Source organism: Aedes aegypti, chromosome 3, assembly GCF_002204515.2.
Source record: "Aedes aegypti strain LVP_AGWG chromosome 3, AaegL5.0 Primary Assembly, whole genome shotgun sequence".
Classification (NCBI taxonomy): domain Eukaryota; kingdom Metazoa; phylum Arthropoda; class Insecta; order Diptera; family Culicidae; genus Aedes; species Aedes aegypti.
The window spans coordinates 1,730,946-1,746,084 of NC_035109.1; the positions used below are offsets into that span (position 1 = coordinate 1,730,946).

The 15,139-nt window shown below is 41.1% G+C and overlaps 1 protein-coding gene across 1 annotated transcript in view; it reads right to left on the minus strand.

Moving 5' to 3' along the window:
* Positions 1–15,139, minus strand: part of LOC5568557 (probable 4-coumarate--CoA ligase 1) — an 84,729-nt gene that overhangs the window by 23,137 nt on the left and 46,453 nt on the right. The window lies entirely within an intron of this gene.

Genomic DNA, 15,139 nt, shown 5'->3' on the forward strand with positions numbered 1-15,139 from the left:
CAAGTTTGAAGCTTGATGAAAGCATGCGCCCCAGTAATCCCGAAGAAGCAGAAGCGATGAAAGACGTTCCGTTCAAGGAGGCAGTTGGTTCCCGTTTGTACGCGGCTCAAGCAACTAGGCCGGATATTACGTATGCGGTCAATCCAATTTTGCAGCGATCAAGCACAACGACACTGAGAAACCGTGAAACGTATTCTGAGCAGTTTCATAAAATTTAGCAGAATGATCAATGCGAAAACGAACAAAAACAAACTCCGCTAGCACGAAGCCAATCTATTCGAGTGTACGAAGGTACGGTGCTGCCATCTGGGAAAAGTTTGCTCGATGCGTGAAGCGTCGAAAATTTTACCCGGCAAGGTATAGGTAGCGAAATTTCAAATACTCATATAAAATTAACTACAATAGTTATTTAAAATCTTTTCAGTATATGTTGATATACTTTTGATGGGCTACATTATAGGCATATAATTTTGAGTTTTATATTTTTTTCTCAATATGCTGCTGATTCTATAGTTGATCAATAGTCTAACCCCGTACACTTGACAGAATTTAATTACCAAGTGTTTTGATTTTTTTAGAAGCATTTGAAAATTGACTCCCTATGCTTTGCCATGTAAAATAATCGGAGCTTCACGCATAGGGTCAACTGTGGTAATTACCTTCGTAGACGCGAATTAAAGCAAGCCCGTTTTCGTCTCTTGATTTCCTTTTTGAGAGCTAACGTTGCCTCTCTGAATGCTGCATCGCGTTCTTCTCTTTGTGCTTTTGTGCGTGCGCGTTGCATTCTTCGTCTAGCCCGAAGGCAGGTTGCTCGAAGATTTGCAATTGATTCGCACATGAACATTATTTCAAGACATTTCGGATAGCTAGTGCAGTGCAGAGTGCGCTTCGTGAAGCCCAAGCCAGCGGATGCGTTTTTCGCGCCGCCGACGTGAAATGGGTTGTTTTTCGGTTCCACAATTTGCTGGATAGTGCTTTACAAAGGCCCAAGCCTGATAGTTTATTTTCGCGCGTCTTCGGAGTGACTTTATATCCCATCTTTGTGTGTTTATGCCAGGATTGTAACTTCAACCGAGGCTGGATTATCAACTGGTGAGTTCGTTTCATGCTTGAGATAACACAAATGTTTATTGTGGAAATGTTACGTTTATTTGATCGTTAACAAACTACACAGCGTAACAAAAATGACATGTTTGCGTGTTTCAAGGATCAAATTATGTGTCTCTAATAGATTTGGGATTGCTGCCCAAGTAACATGTGTAGTCGAACAACAGTTTATTCAGCTGGAATATGCTTCAGAGTGATTTGTTCAACTCTTGTTCCACTAAATTGTTTGTTGGGTGAATCTGATGCCATTTTCAGAAATGTTCCAGCACGTCACAATTTTTAACTACAGGTCGCCATATTTGCATAAAGCACTGGTTTTATTGATGTTTACATAAAATTCAAAGTATAATTCATCAAACTTTTTTGTGATCTTATCCACCAAGCATGCATAAAAGGATTCAATCTTTCATTTTAGATGTAATTTGGATGAAATTGCCCGATTAAATGTAGATTCAACAAATTTTTTCATCATGTTTCTATAAAAAAAATCTTCGTTTCTCTTATATGGAAAAACACAATACTATTTTAAACCACTAAAAAATAACTTTTCCGTATCGAAAGTATTATAAACTTTGTTGATAAGTATTGTTATACACATAAAGTTTGAATTCTGTGGCAAATTAAGCAAATAAATTGCCTTACAAGCTGGCAAACTTGCATGCAAGTTGGCTAAAACAGTCAACTTTGGCATTTTCAACAGGCAATATCTCAAAAACTAGACGTGCTGTGATATTTTTGAAGGCGGCAATGAATTCAGCAACCCTTAATTGAGTGTATAGCGGTATTTTGGTGCTTGAGACAAAAACGTGTTCCGCAGTACTATGGATGGTTCGTCACTATAAGTGTCGACATAATTATTACCGTGAAGGCCCCTAACTATGCGCACTTTCACCAAAATCCGACAAAATCTGGTAGAATACTGGAATTTTTGTTCAAAATTTATTTTTCATGTATTGCTACAATAGTAATAAAAAAGTACGCGAAGAATTTTTTTGACAAATTTACGTTTATTACTTTAATAAAAAATAAAATAGCTTTGAAAATATTGAAAAACGTTCAAACTGACTGCCCGTTTGCAAAAACACGGTGCTCCCCTGACCGTTATTATCAGAAAAAAATCTCCATCAAATCTGTGCTCACCAGTCGATTTATATAGCTAAGCTGCATGTCTGGGAAAAATTTCAAAAAAATCGTAGGACCCGTTTTGCAGTTACGTCTTTTTTATTGTGTAAGTCTACTAATTCAAAGGAAATCTGAGATATTTGAACGGATTTTCATTGGCCATGGTTACCAGAAGAAATATACCATCAAAATTTGGTTCAATTTTGGTTTGTTTAGTTATTTGTAACCTCTTGGTGGAGTTTTGAATGAGAAAATAGGCGAAATTTGACGTTACGCCCTTTTGAGGTGTAACCGTTGAAAACACTAAAAGAATTAGGCATTCTTATACTGTTGAGCATGTTCAAATGTTTTCAATGACAGATTGCACTCACATGCCACAAAAGTCTTTCACTATCAACTGATTTTCCATAGGCTCAAGTGCTTTAAGGCATTACGGAGTTGATTTCATCATGTAACCAAATTAGTTCTTGTAGCACAATATTCTGGATTGGTTGGTGAACCAATGTACTCACGATTCAGATTATTTTAAATGCTGCTGATTGCTACCTGTTGTATATCAAATTCAAAGCATACGTCAAGAAGTTCTTAAAGAGTTAAGTTTTTCGTAATGGGTAGCAGTGTATGGAATAAAATCAACTACCTAGAAAGCAGTGATTCAAAATGGAAGAATGTTATGCAAAGTTTAGATCATCCGTTATTATTTTGCTTAATTGATTTCAAAATCGTAGCATTTACAGAGTTTAATATTGACTGTTTGTCTTTGTCAGTTTGAAAAACTTTGTGTAGCTCCCAAAATATGATTTTTTTTCGTTTGTATAGGGTCATAGCAAGCACAGCTAGCAATCAAAAACATAAAGTTTACATATAAATCTTCAGTTTGTGTAGGATTCAAACCATATTATGGTAGGTAGACCGGCAGGTAATCAACAGGGCCACAGAACAATTTACAATTTTCCGGTAACCAAAACTGGAATTTACGTAGAATCCATGAACAACTATATGTTTATCATATTTATTTTTTTTTTAATATACCTCTTAACTTTAAGATCCATGACCCCGAATACCTGAAGACCATCACCGTGAGTTCCACCCAAGTAACCAGTAAGCACGATAATGCGGCACGGTAACAGCATTATATGCGCATATAGGGTAATCATTTGATGCTTGTCAGTTCTATATACGCATATAGTGCTATTATAATGCCAGAAAAGGCGAAATAGCGTGCCATTATAATGCGAAGATATAACCGTGCTTCTCGGCATCACTAGTGCTGATATAAGACCACGTGAGAAATGTCAGTTGTTTTCGCCAGGTTTTTCGGGCGAACATTTTGTGCTTTCGCGTACGCAGCCAGAGAGCTTTCGCGTATGCGGCCAAGCAGCTGGTACTCGAGGTAAATAAATAAATGAATGAAAACGGAAACCTCGAATAGTATGCAAAATGTTATAAAATGATTGAGATAGTACTTCTCCGTATCAGACTTATTCATTTTGGTGGTTTTTCTCCTTTTAAGGACTTGAAATTGTCACATATTGATCCTTGTTTTATGATGATGAAATTCCTCATTTTGCGTCTCGAACCTGCGACACCTGTATTGTTGAGTTGTTGAAGTTCTGCTCCTTTGCTCCTTCGCCCACATAAGATGAATAGTAAAGAAAAGTGACCAATTTAAACCACCACTTTTCCCCGTCATAAAACCTGCAATTGTAGTAGTGAGAAGACTTATGTTTGACTCCCTCTCACCACTACATGCAAACACAAAGCACGTGGTATATCTGTCAAAACACTGGATGTCATTTAAACAAGCCCTGTATGCGAATATAGAGCCAATATAGTGCTTATTTAATGCCCGTATGCATCAGGCTTAGAAGCATTAATGATGCTGTAATAGGGTTTCTATGCAGCGGAAGTGCTGTTATAAGGTGTGTAAGCATTTGTGGTGCTATTATAATGCATGTACGCATTTATGATGCTGATTAAGGGCTTATTATTAGTGCTTATGGTTACTTGGGCAGTTCCAAGAATATCATTACTTCGAATTTCATTATCACGGGATACTATCGTTCAATATAATAATATATTCGGGACAATAGCATTCTCCGTAACAGTGCGTTCAGTGTGATGAAACTCGGGATAAATAAATTTCGGGAAATGAAACTCGGGGTTAAGGTTTAGAATATTCTAAAGAGAGTTTTGATACATAAGGAAGATATGTAACATTAAGCTCTGCAAGTGTTGATTTTGAAATTAATGAAACCAAATAATAACGCATGTTTCTTACTTCTCTTAAGCGTATTTGAAGTACTGATGCTTTCTCTCGCGAGTTAGCCTGAGAATGAGTAAATTGATGTATACATTTCTTTCACTATTGTATTTATCCTGGGCTCTTATCGGTTTGTGTAATCGAAAAGACAGGGAAACCCAAAGGAAATATTGTAGGTTCGTGCAAAATCTAAATGTAGTAATGTATGCTACAAATGATCACAAAAGTATTGACAGTGGTCTAGAGTTCCATAGTTTACCCAATAGTCCATTACTAAGCGATTGAAGTTCAAGTTCTAGCGCAGTATAATGAAAGCCGGAACAGCCAAAGGGGTGGCTAAATGGGCTATAACAATATTTTTGACTAATAATAATGTCACAAAAATTGCTCCGTAATGCCTTACAGCGCTTGAGCTTATGAAAAATTGATCAATTGTGAAATACTTTGGCGACATGTAGTTGCAATATGTCATTGAAATTATTTGGAAATGCTTATCGGTATTAGAATGCATAATTAATCTATTTGAAATTAGTGTTTTCAATGGTTACACCTCAAAAAGGGCGTAACTTCAAATTTCGCCTATTTTCTCATTCAAAACTCCACCAAGAGGTTACAAATAACTAAACAAACCAACTTAAAACCAAATTTTGATGGTATATTTCTTCTGGTAATCACGGCCAATGAAAATCCGTTCAAATATCTCAGATTTCCTTTGAATTAGTAGACTTATACAATAAAAAGGGCGTAGCTGCAAAACGGGCCCTACGATTTTTTTGAAATTTTTCCCAGACATGCAGCTTAGCTATAGAAAACGACTGGTTAGCACAAGTTTGATGGAGATTTTTTTTCTGATAATAACGGTCAGGGGAGCACCGTGAAAAATGCTAAGGGAGTACCACAGACAAACAGACGTAACACTTAGAACAAATCTCGGTTAACTTCATAGTCACGAAGACATGTACGCGCAATACTAAAATCGGTGTGTTTGGCCGACGCGCCAACAGATGGTGGTAGTGAGCAAACGTCAAACACGAACAAAAACGATGCGAGCGCTGCGGGTGGCGGATTGGCCACCTACCATATTTTTGAATCAACCGTTAAAAAGGTAGTCGATGGACAACGATGGGAGTGTGACGTCTGTTTGTCTGTGGGAGTACCTCATCACTTAAGTCATTTAAAGCAAATTAAAAAGAAAATATATACCAGATTTTTAGTACGTTGGTGCTAGTTTATTTATCGAGCAATCATCACTGGTAAAGAGCAACTTATTTTCTCTTCATTTTCTTATTCTTCTTTAGTGCGAGATATGGAATAGAAATGCTCTGGAAAATTGTTTGAGGGGACCATCATAGTAAGGGAAGGTTAAAAAATGACGTCCATCATTTTTTAAGGATTTCTACGCTCCGTCCCCTCAAACCCCTGCCGCACTTTTTACAGTACCTTATGCATCCATTGTCACATTTTCGTAGACTCCTCCTCTCCTGAACGATGGACGTCATTTTTGAATACTCCCTAACCATGCAATAAAATAATTTTGATTTTTAACCCCTAGAGAAGGTACACACGTAGTTTGTACCCTTTTTGTATTGTGGTTTAGAAACTAAGTTAATTACATGTTTTGGAAATCTTATGATGATTTCGATTATTTTGAGAGTTGTACTTAATGGCATTAAGTAACAGTAATTATCATGAATTGAATTATAGATAACATTCACTTCACTTAGTAAACTTCATGTTAGAAACATTCCACGCTCCACTGGGGACGTAAAGCCGTATAAAGCAAGAAAATGAAGATTAACACGGAGTTTAAATTCTAGTAATGCTCTTAGTAAAATATTATTATTATTATTATCTTTATTATCGAGACTTTCAGCCTGTGGCTGGTTCGTCTCCATCATTGTGTAAGAGAGGGCTTCGCGTTGAGAGGCCCCCCTGTCATTCGAATTTTATATATACATTTTAAAATTGTAAGCTATTCTATTGTAAGCGTTGAAATCCATATAGTAAACCAAATCGATAGCCATTTATGGTCAGCATAGTCGTCATCAGGTATCGTTTCTAGGCGTCAAAGTCCTTCGGTAATCCATATCGCTAGTAAGTTGGTGTCAGCGTTGTCGTGTATCGTTTAGTGGTTTTAAGATTACATCTTTAGCGTCTCAAATTTTGTTGTAAAGTCCCGCATCTTTGAAGAAAGCTATTATTGCTGCTTCATTAGGAGCTTCATTCGCAAGCGCATCTCTGATACTATCGGGGATATTGTAGCGATCCCGAAGTGCTTGAAAACAAGGGCAGTTGATTAACAGATGTTCGACGGTCATCGTGGTATTGCAGACATCGCACTTTTTGCGAAAAGGCCGCTCATTGCCCATATTGTGAGTAGCGTTGGTGTGTCCGACACGCAGACGAGATAACACTAGTTGGTCACGACGATCGTTTGTATCATTCCAGCGTTTTGTTTCTCCTTTGATTTTTCTGATAAACTTATCTCTTGAATTTACCCATTCTATGGTCCAAGACGAGCGGATTTGAGATTTAGCCCAGTTTTTCAGGTCTTTCCCAGGCGTAAAACGGGTAAACATACGACCGGATCGACCTTTCGATGCAAGATGGTCAGCCTCCACGTTGCCTTGAATCCCGCAATGACCAGGTACCCAAAGGAAGACAGTGTGAGAGGGTGAATTCTTCTGGACAGCTTGGATCCATGGGTGACGGGTTGATGATGAATTGAGGGTAGCGAGAACGCTAGCAGAGTCGGAGATAACACAGACGGGTTTGGGAGCAGGAGTTGTAGAGGCCAAAAGGATTGCAGCAGCCTCGGCCGAGAAAACGGAGCATTGATCAGGTAATCGATAGAAATAGCTTTTTTCAACGTCGGTAACGCCGAAGCCGGTTCTGTCAAAGGACTTGGAACCATCGGTGAACCGGTGATGGTAGTTGCGGTACTTGCTAGCTAGCAGCTCTGTGACGTGAGAACGCATAGCAGGAGAGTTATCCCCTGCTCGGAATCGTTTCGAGATCGAGGTGTCTACGTGGAAATCTGGAGCATCCCACCTTCTGGCTCCGACCCAGTGGACCTGTTCAACCGGGGGGAGTTCCTGATGGGCCAGGCTGTCTAGAGCTCTGTTCCCCTCTCTGAGGAGGAAGACCTCGTGATCTCCGGTTGTCTTTTCTAAATAAGCGATTGTTCTGCAGCACAAGGTTTCCGAGGCTTGATATCGGAATGGAAGAACTCCAAGTTCCACGCAGGCAGCATCAGCAGGAGTGGAGGGTAGTAGTCCAGCGATTATTCGAATTGATTGGTTATATGTAGGGGCAAGGCGGGTCATAAGAGAATCACCTGCCAGACAGAAGAGTTCAATGCCGTAGAATAGTCGGCTGTTGATGATGGACTTCGCTATTCTGACAAGGATTTCTCTATTACTACTTTTGTGCGGTTTAGATAAGGTGCGGAGAAGGTTGATTCGGGTTTTGCAGTTCTTCTTAATCTCATTTAAGTGGACGTCGAACCGTAGTTCACGGTCAAGATGCACTCCAAGTATCACTAACGTTTTCTTGAAGGGAATCTGAGATCCGTTTGCCGTAACGGGAGTTTGTAAGACACGATGACGAAAACAGCATACATGAGAAATAGCGCTTTTCTCCGCCGAGAGGTCGAAACCGAAGTTAGCCGCCCATTTGGCTACCGCAGAGATTGCTGCCTGTAATTTTCGTCTGATGAATTTGAGGGTGCGGCCGATTACGACCAAGACTATATCGTCCGCGTAAACGAAAATGTAAATTTCTTTCGGCAATGCTTGGAAAACGTTGTTCATCAGTACAAGGAAGATAGTAACCGCTATCACGGATCCTTGCGGAACCCCTGTTTCTTCAGTACGGGTTGTGGAGTGATTGTTGCCGATAATAACTTGAAAAGTTCGGCCTTTCAGGAAGTTCTTCAAAAAGTGAAGAATGTGTCCGCGCAGGCCCCACTCTGTTAGCCGACGGATAGCGTGCGGTGTCCAAGCGCGATTATAGGCCTTAGCGAGATCCAGAGAGGCGATGTCAGCATGTAAGCCTTGGCTCACCGCATCCTGCAGGACGTCTCCTAGCCCTGTAAAATATGTCCCTGCTCCGTGCCCAGGACGGAAAGCGTGTTGCCGATGATCGAGAAATTGATTGTCTTCCAAAAAACGGACTAACCGGCGATTTACCATCCGTTCAAGTATTTTACTGGCGCAACATGTTAGCGAGATTGGTCTAAAGTCGCCAGGGGAAGTAGCGGCTTTTCCTTGTTTAGGGATTGGCACCACTAGGCTGTGAGTCCAGGACTTCGGTAGAGTATTCTCGATCCAAGTTTTATTCAGGAGATTGAGGAGAGTTCCCTTTGAAACGGTAGAGAGGTGCTGGAACATTGGATACCCTATATCGTCCGGACCAGCTGACTTGCTCTTGCAATGGCGTAGGGCAAAGTTTAATTCTTCCATGCGGAACTGAGAGTTAATGCGGAGGGGAGTTTTATCTTCTGGGATAACTAGGTTGTTTATGCTGTCGACAGTTGCTTGGTTCTTCCGGATGAAATTTGTATCATATCGGTCCAACGAGGATAGAGAACCAAAGTGGTCAGCTAGAGCGTTGGCTATCAAGAGGGGATCTCTGGTGAGCCCCCCTGGTAACCGAAGTGTCATTCCAGTGGCTCTTCGTTTGCCATTTAAGGCGTTGACTCGATTCCATAATTCGGAAGCAGTCTGGTTAGCATTGATCCCTTCTAAGAAGTCCTGCCATGTTTGCTGTTTTGCCTCTCGAATACACTGGCGGCATTCATTGCGTTTGGAACGGTAGATTTCCATTAGTTGGGATTTTTCTGGATGGTCATTAGGCAAACGCTTAGCAGCACGGAGGGCTTTTCTTCTCGCTTTGATGATTTTTTTAATGTCCGGAGACCACCATGGCAACGATTTTCGACCTGGATTTGGAGAAGTGCGAGGAATAGTTGTTAAAGCCGATTGGTGCAATGCATTGAGAAACTCTTCGATATTATTCGGAGGTGTGTCGGAAACGTGTTCGTCAATCAGACCTTGAAATTGAGACCAGTCTGCTTGATCATACTTCCAGCGCGGGCGACGGGAAATAGCTTGGGGTTGTTGGTTGGTGTGGATGAGTATTGGATGGTGATCACTACTCATAGGGTCTTCTTTAGCAGTCCAGAGGAATCGGTTGACTATACTTGGACTACACAAACTGACATCAATTGCAGAACTCCGTTGGCCTCTGGTGAAGGTAGTGGCTCCATCATTGAGAACAACTAGGTCAAGCTTTTCTGCTACTTCCATAATGAGTGAGCCTCTATCGTTTGGTGAAATACTACCCCATTCCGGGTGATGACCGTTAACGTCCCACATAACTAGTATTGGACCTCTTAGGCCTTGTAGAGCGTTATAAAGGCCAAGTTTGAGATCCGGGAGGTGTCCATTGGGCAGGTATCCCGATATCACGGACAAAGGGAATGGATATTCGAGTTTAACTCCCACAATGGGTAGGTCCGTGTTGATTTGAAGCGGGGAGAAAGGAATACTTGATAGAACTCCAATAGCAGCCGAATGGTAAATATTCGCATTACATTTGACGATCCAACTATACCGTCTTTGTAAGGACTGATTCAACCGGTTGGTGTTGATCCGGTGCGTCTCTTGAATGGCCAGTATGACTGGTTGCTGTTCTCTAACGAGAAGCTCTAGATCCGGTAAATTATTGATGTAGCCATTCATGTTCCACTGGATTGCAAATAAACTGTTGACAGAAGGAAAAGATGGTCTCCTTTGTGGGTACGGAAAGCCAGGTTGTTCTGACGATGACCTGGTGTTCGGGTTGGGTGATCTGGTGGAATGTACTGTTTCTGGGACCTCACGTCGGTTTGACGGACTAGAAGTATCGTCAATATATTCCGTTTGAGAAGCATGTTCTACATCCCAGATAGGGTGATCAGAAGAGCTTGCTTTTGGAGCAGCCGTCCCTCTATGTGTCAGTTGGTATGCGTCATATAACGCTGCGTTGGACCTTGTACTTTGTGGCAGCGTCGGCCAGCGGAAATTTTCAGGACCAAATCGAGGTTGTGTTCGGTTTCCGGTCGTCGATAGAGCTTCACTGATGCAGGACTGTCGTGCAGAATACATATCCAGCGAAGATTCTTGTGGCACGGACTGTATTGGTTGTGCCTTGACTCCCTCGTTGTCCTCAGGGGGATAGGAGTTACCTCCCTTGTCCGTCCCTCTTCCGGCCGCCACGGAGTGTCGAGGGTTGTCCGTCAGTTCCGGTGTGGCATAAACGTCCGCACTGGCGGTGCCTCGACTGCTCGGTAGCTCCGCCGGGTAGGTGTGTTGCGCAGTACAAATTGCCAGGTCGTTGGGGGTTGTAGGTAGAATTACTTGTTGGATTGATGATGGGGTGTGATTGTTGGGAATTGCTGTTACAGGGCTAGTCCGCTCCCTTTTCAAATCAGTTTCAATAAAAGTTTTTCGAGGGAAGACTGCAATGCTAGTTTTGCTGTTTACTGCAAGCAGAGATGTAGGTCTAGGAAGGGACTAGATAGGCGATCTGATGTTTAGGTGTCGGATATGTACCCAGATGCATTCATCATTGGTTCGTCACTTGAAGAAATTTCGATGTCAGCAGGTGAGGCGAGTATACATTCTGGAGTCGTATTTGGCGAAAGACGGTTTTTGGTACGCTTGTTTAGCCGTTCATAACTGTCGGTTTTGGTGGCTTTCTTCTTCGTGCCTGTTTTCTTGACGTGCGATTCGGGCTGATTGGTGCTTGGAGAATTGGTGTCATCGTGTCCGGTATCAAGCCCGTTTGATGCGTCGGACTTGGTAGTTTTGTTTCCAATGTTACCAGCTTTTTTGGGGACATAAATTTCACGGATCATAGCGATTTCTCTGTCCTTCCTTGTTAACTCCGACTCCAAAGAGTGGATCTTGTCAACAAGGTCCTTGATAGTGCCGTGTTCCTTTACTGTGTTCAACCGTTCCTGCGGTGTGAGCTTCAACGTGGCTTCGAGCCGCTCGATGCGGGCGTCTTTCAATGTGATATAGAAGAGGTGAGGAGAAGGTCTGTGTGTGATTGTATTAGTGCAGTGAAAAATCAAGATAAACATTGAGGGGAAGATGGGTGACGTCATACCGTTCCAATGGAATGCTAAGAGTGAGTACAAAACGTTCCATATCGTGGAACAAGCTAAGATTAGACCGAAAAAAAACAGCAGCTAACACCTAGACGTAAAAGTCGTACAAGTATATTCCAGGAATAAGTTTGTTGGCAATCAATTCGCGATTTAAATACTTTTTTTTCATTTTCCCTATCAAATTGAATAAGTACTACAGCAGTACAATCACGAATGCATCATCTAATGCAAAGTGTTTGTGAAATTCATGTACACCCATTATCTGCAAGTAATCCGCGGCTCAGTACTTTACGGTTTCACTTATAGTTTCATCTTATGCATTGTAAAAATCCATCCTAAAATAAAACAAAAGTTAAAAGTAAATTACATGAAATACCTCGAGTGCCATCTTCCCGTGCTGATATTTTTTCGTGTTATTGTTTGAGTAACAACACACTAAACAACCTTGGTAACGAGAGGGGGACTAGCAACGCAGCCTTAGAAACTTTCGATAACGAACTGTATGACGTCACACATAGTCATAATGCAAATGGTTGCTGTGTGAAAACACAATCAGTGCACTAATACATACAAACAGTTGTGTATTATACAGAATCATCTCCTCACCTGTATTATAGCACATTGGGCGTCTTTGGCTTTAATTTCGGAGAGTAGAGCCTCGATCTTATCATCCTTGCTTTTAACTTCCTTCAGGACGTTATCGAGTTTCGCCGAGAGCTCAGTAAAACGCCGATCGTTGCTAGCTGCTACGGTAGATGCCATTGATTTGGGTCCGTATCTTAGGTCATATTGCCGTTTTGCTGCTGGATAGGAGACACCTAAGTTAACCCGTAGGTGCTGGATCTCATTCTCTTTAACGTAGATGGGACACTTGCGGCTTGAGAGAGGGTGGTTGTCGGTATTACACCGTTTGCAGAACGGGGCGAGGATGCAGGGATTTTCAAAATCGTTCTTATGCTTGCCAGAGCAATTACCGCATGTAGGGTTGTTCTGATGCTGACAACGGGCTCCGTGTGTCCGAAATCCCAACAGCAATAACACAACATTGGTGTGGGATAGAACGGACGGGTACGGCATCGGATCCATCCAATATAGATGTCCTCGGGGATGACGGTGCCTTGGATTGTCAGTATGATGGTTGGGGTGTGGATTCGTTGTCCTCCGTCGCGCCTTGTAATTCTCCGCACTTCTTTAACACCTTGGTCTTTCAGCTCTTCAACCAGCTCCTCATCAGAGTAGGCACAAGTGTCACTGCAGCTGATAACGCATTTCGAAACGTTTAGCACCGGATGTTCCACAATCGTAATCGGAAAGCCATCAGCTAGTGTTGACATTTTCTTCAGCTTCTCAACGTGATTTTTGTTCCGTATTTTCAGCACGTACGTGCTTCCTCCTTTTTCCGGGTAGGCTCCGTCTATCTTCACTCCCAGATAACTTTCCACAGATTTTCGAAGGAGGAAAGGAGCTTGAGGAAGATTCCCCGAGACAGCTTGCATTCTCATCATCACCAATTGACCGTGATGGCCTTGAGGGTCTCCCCATTCAGGAAACAGAGGGCCTGCAAATTCCCCATCACGACAGTTGGACGGACCCGTGTCCCCTAGGGGAAAGGGGTCTAGCCCCGACGGCATGTCGGGGGACCAACAGAACGCTTTAGTTTTAATTAACCACTGTGGAGATATTTTCTACAGACACGATGGAAACAAACCGCACAGCACGAGATGCCACTCACTAGGCGGTTGTTCGTCTGAGCAAGAACAAAGGCAAATAACTTCTTTTGTTCGATGCTATCAACAACGCTGTATGATGGATGTTGATCACAGACCGGAGATACTTAGGCACTAAATCTCGCACTTTTGGCCACTTATTGGTCGGCTTTCTTTGGTGGATGGCAATGCACTCCTGAGCCTGCCAAATTCGGCGGCGTAGTTAAATTGGGAGAGTAAACTGTTAGCTGCAACGGTCGCAGCGAAGTTAGATACGCGGGAGCGATAGTATAAACGCGTCTGTTCGCGATGACATGAACTGTCGAAACTGACTCTTAGTAAAATACTTTACCTGTTATAAAAAAAATATCGAGTGCGCAGAATAAGGAGCATTGCGAAAATGAGTGCGCAGAGTTAGGAACACGGACACCCTTTAAAAAATTTGAAAATTTGCAATAAAAATCATTACTTAGTGAAGGTTTTATATTTTTTCCTTATACAAATCCAAATCAATAATTATTTGCTCTCAAAATTTCAGAGTAATGTGTTTTGTTTTCAATTAATTTCAAACATTTGAAAAGCCTTAAGTGCGCAGAGTATGGGGTCTTCACGTTACCTTATTATATAATTAGGGGTGATCGGGGCAATATGGGCCGCCTAAGTCAAACGTCATGGAATGCATAGAAAAACAGCAAAAAATATGGTTTAAATGCAAGTGACTTGTACCATAAAATGTTATCTTACATGTTACGTCGATAATTAATGTTAACATCAACTTGCAAATTATTTCAGGAACTTTTTGGAAAACTATGTTTTTCTACGTGGTCACCAACCATATGGGGCAGTATGAGCCACCTCATTCAATCGAATGATTTTTATTTAAAACAGTATAGAGAAGAGTTAGTGGTGAAGAGTACATTATTGGAAAGGAAATTGTATTAGCTTTGCTTGAAATGATTGATTCTAGCGGCTTATTTTTAAAGATACGTAATACATAGTAAACAGACCATGTTATATTAGTACTAAATTGCGATACTTGGTTCAACGTATTTTCTAGCAAAGTGTTCCACTTGTAATGGTGCATAAAGATGACTATACAGTAAAAAAATAATCTGGTATATTTATGAAATGCATTTTTATGTTCAAAACATCGTTTGTTTTGTTTAAATCTAGGTGGCTCATTTTGCCCCGCCCCTTCATCTTGAAAATAATATATTGGTTTTCAATAATTTTGTTTACGAACAACTCAAATTTCGCTCACGAACTGTTCATTATGATCAGAAGTTTCAATGGATTGGTAAAATTTACCAGAATTATAAATATAAATGTCTTATAGGCTTAATTAAAAACTGCCAAAATTATTAGCTTTTCATAACGAAGGACAAATTTGTACATTTTTGTAAATATCATGAGTGTTCAAACGAATATTCTTACGGTTTTTATTGTGGTGAATATTTGAGGCATCCTTTAGCAGATCATAATGACACTAGACATTAAAATACTGTTTTTGAGGTCAAAACCGGAGTGGCTCATATTGCCCCGTATGTTCATATTGCCCCCATTGCCCCTATACCTTATTCCTGGTTTATAAAATGTTGAGATACACGTACATACTTTTTTATAGCATTCCCTTAAAAATAACCTCTGAATAGTTCGACATTAAAATTGTCGACGCAATGATAGATATTTTTTAAACTGAACCTACATGAATCGCATTACTCAGGTGAATCCTGATCATGTAGCTTTTGATCCCTCCCACTAACAAAACTCCTTCCTGTGAAAACC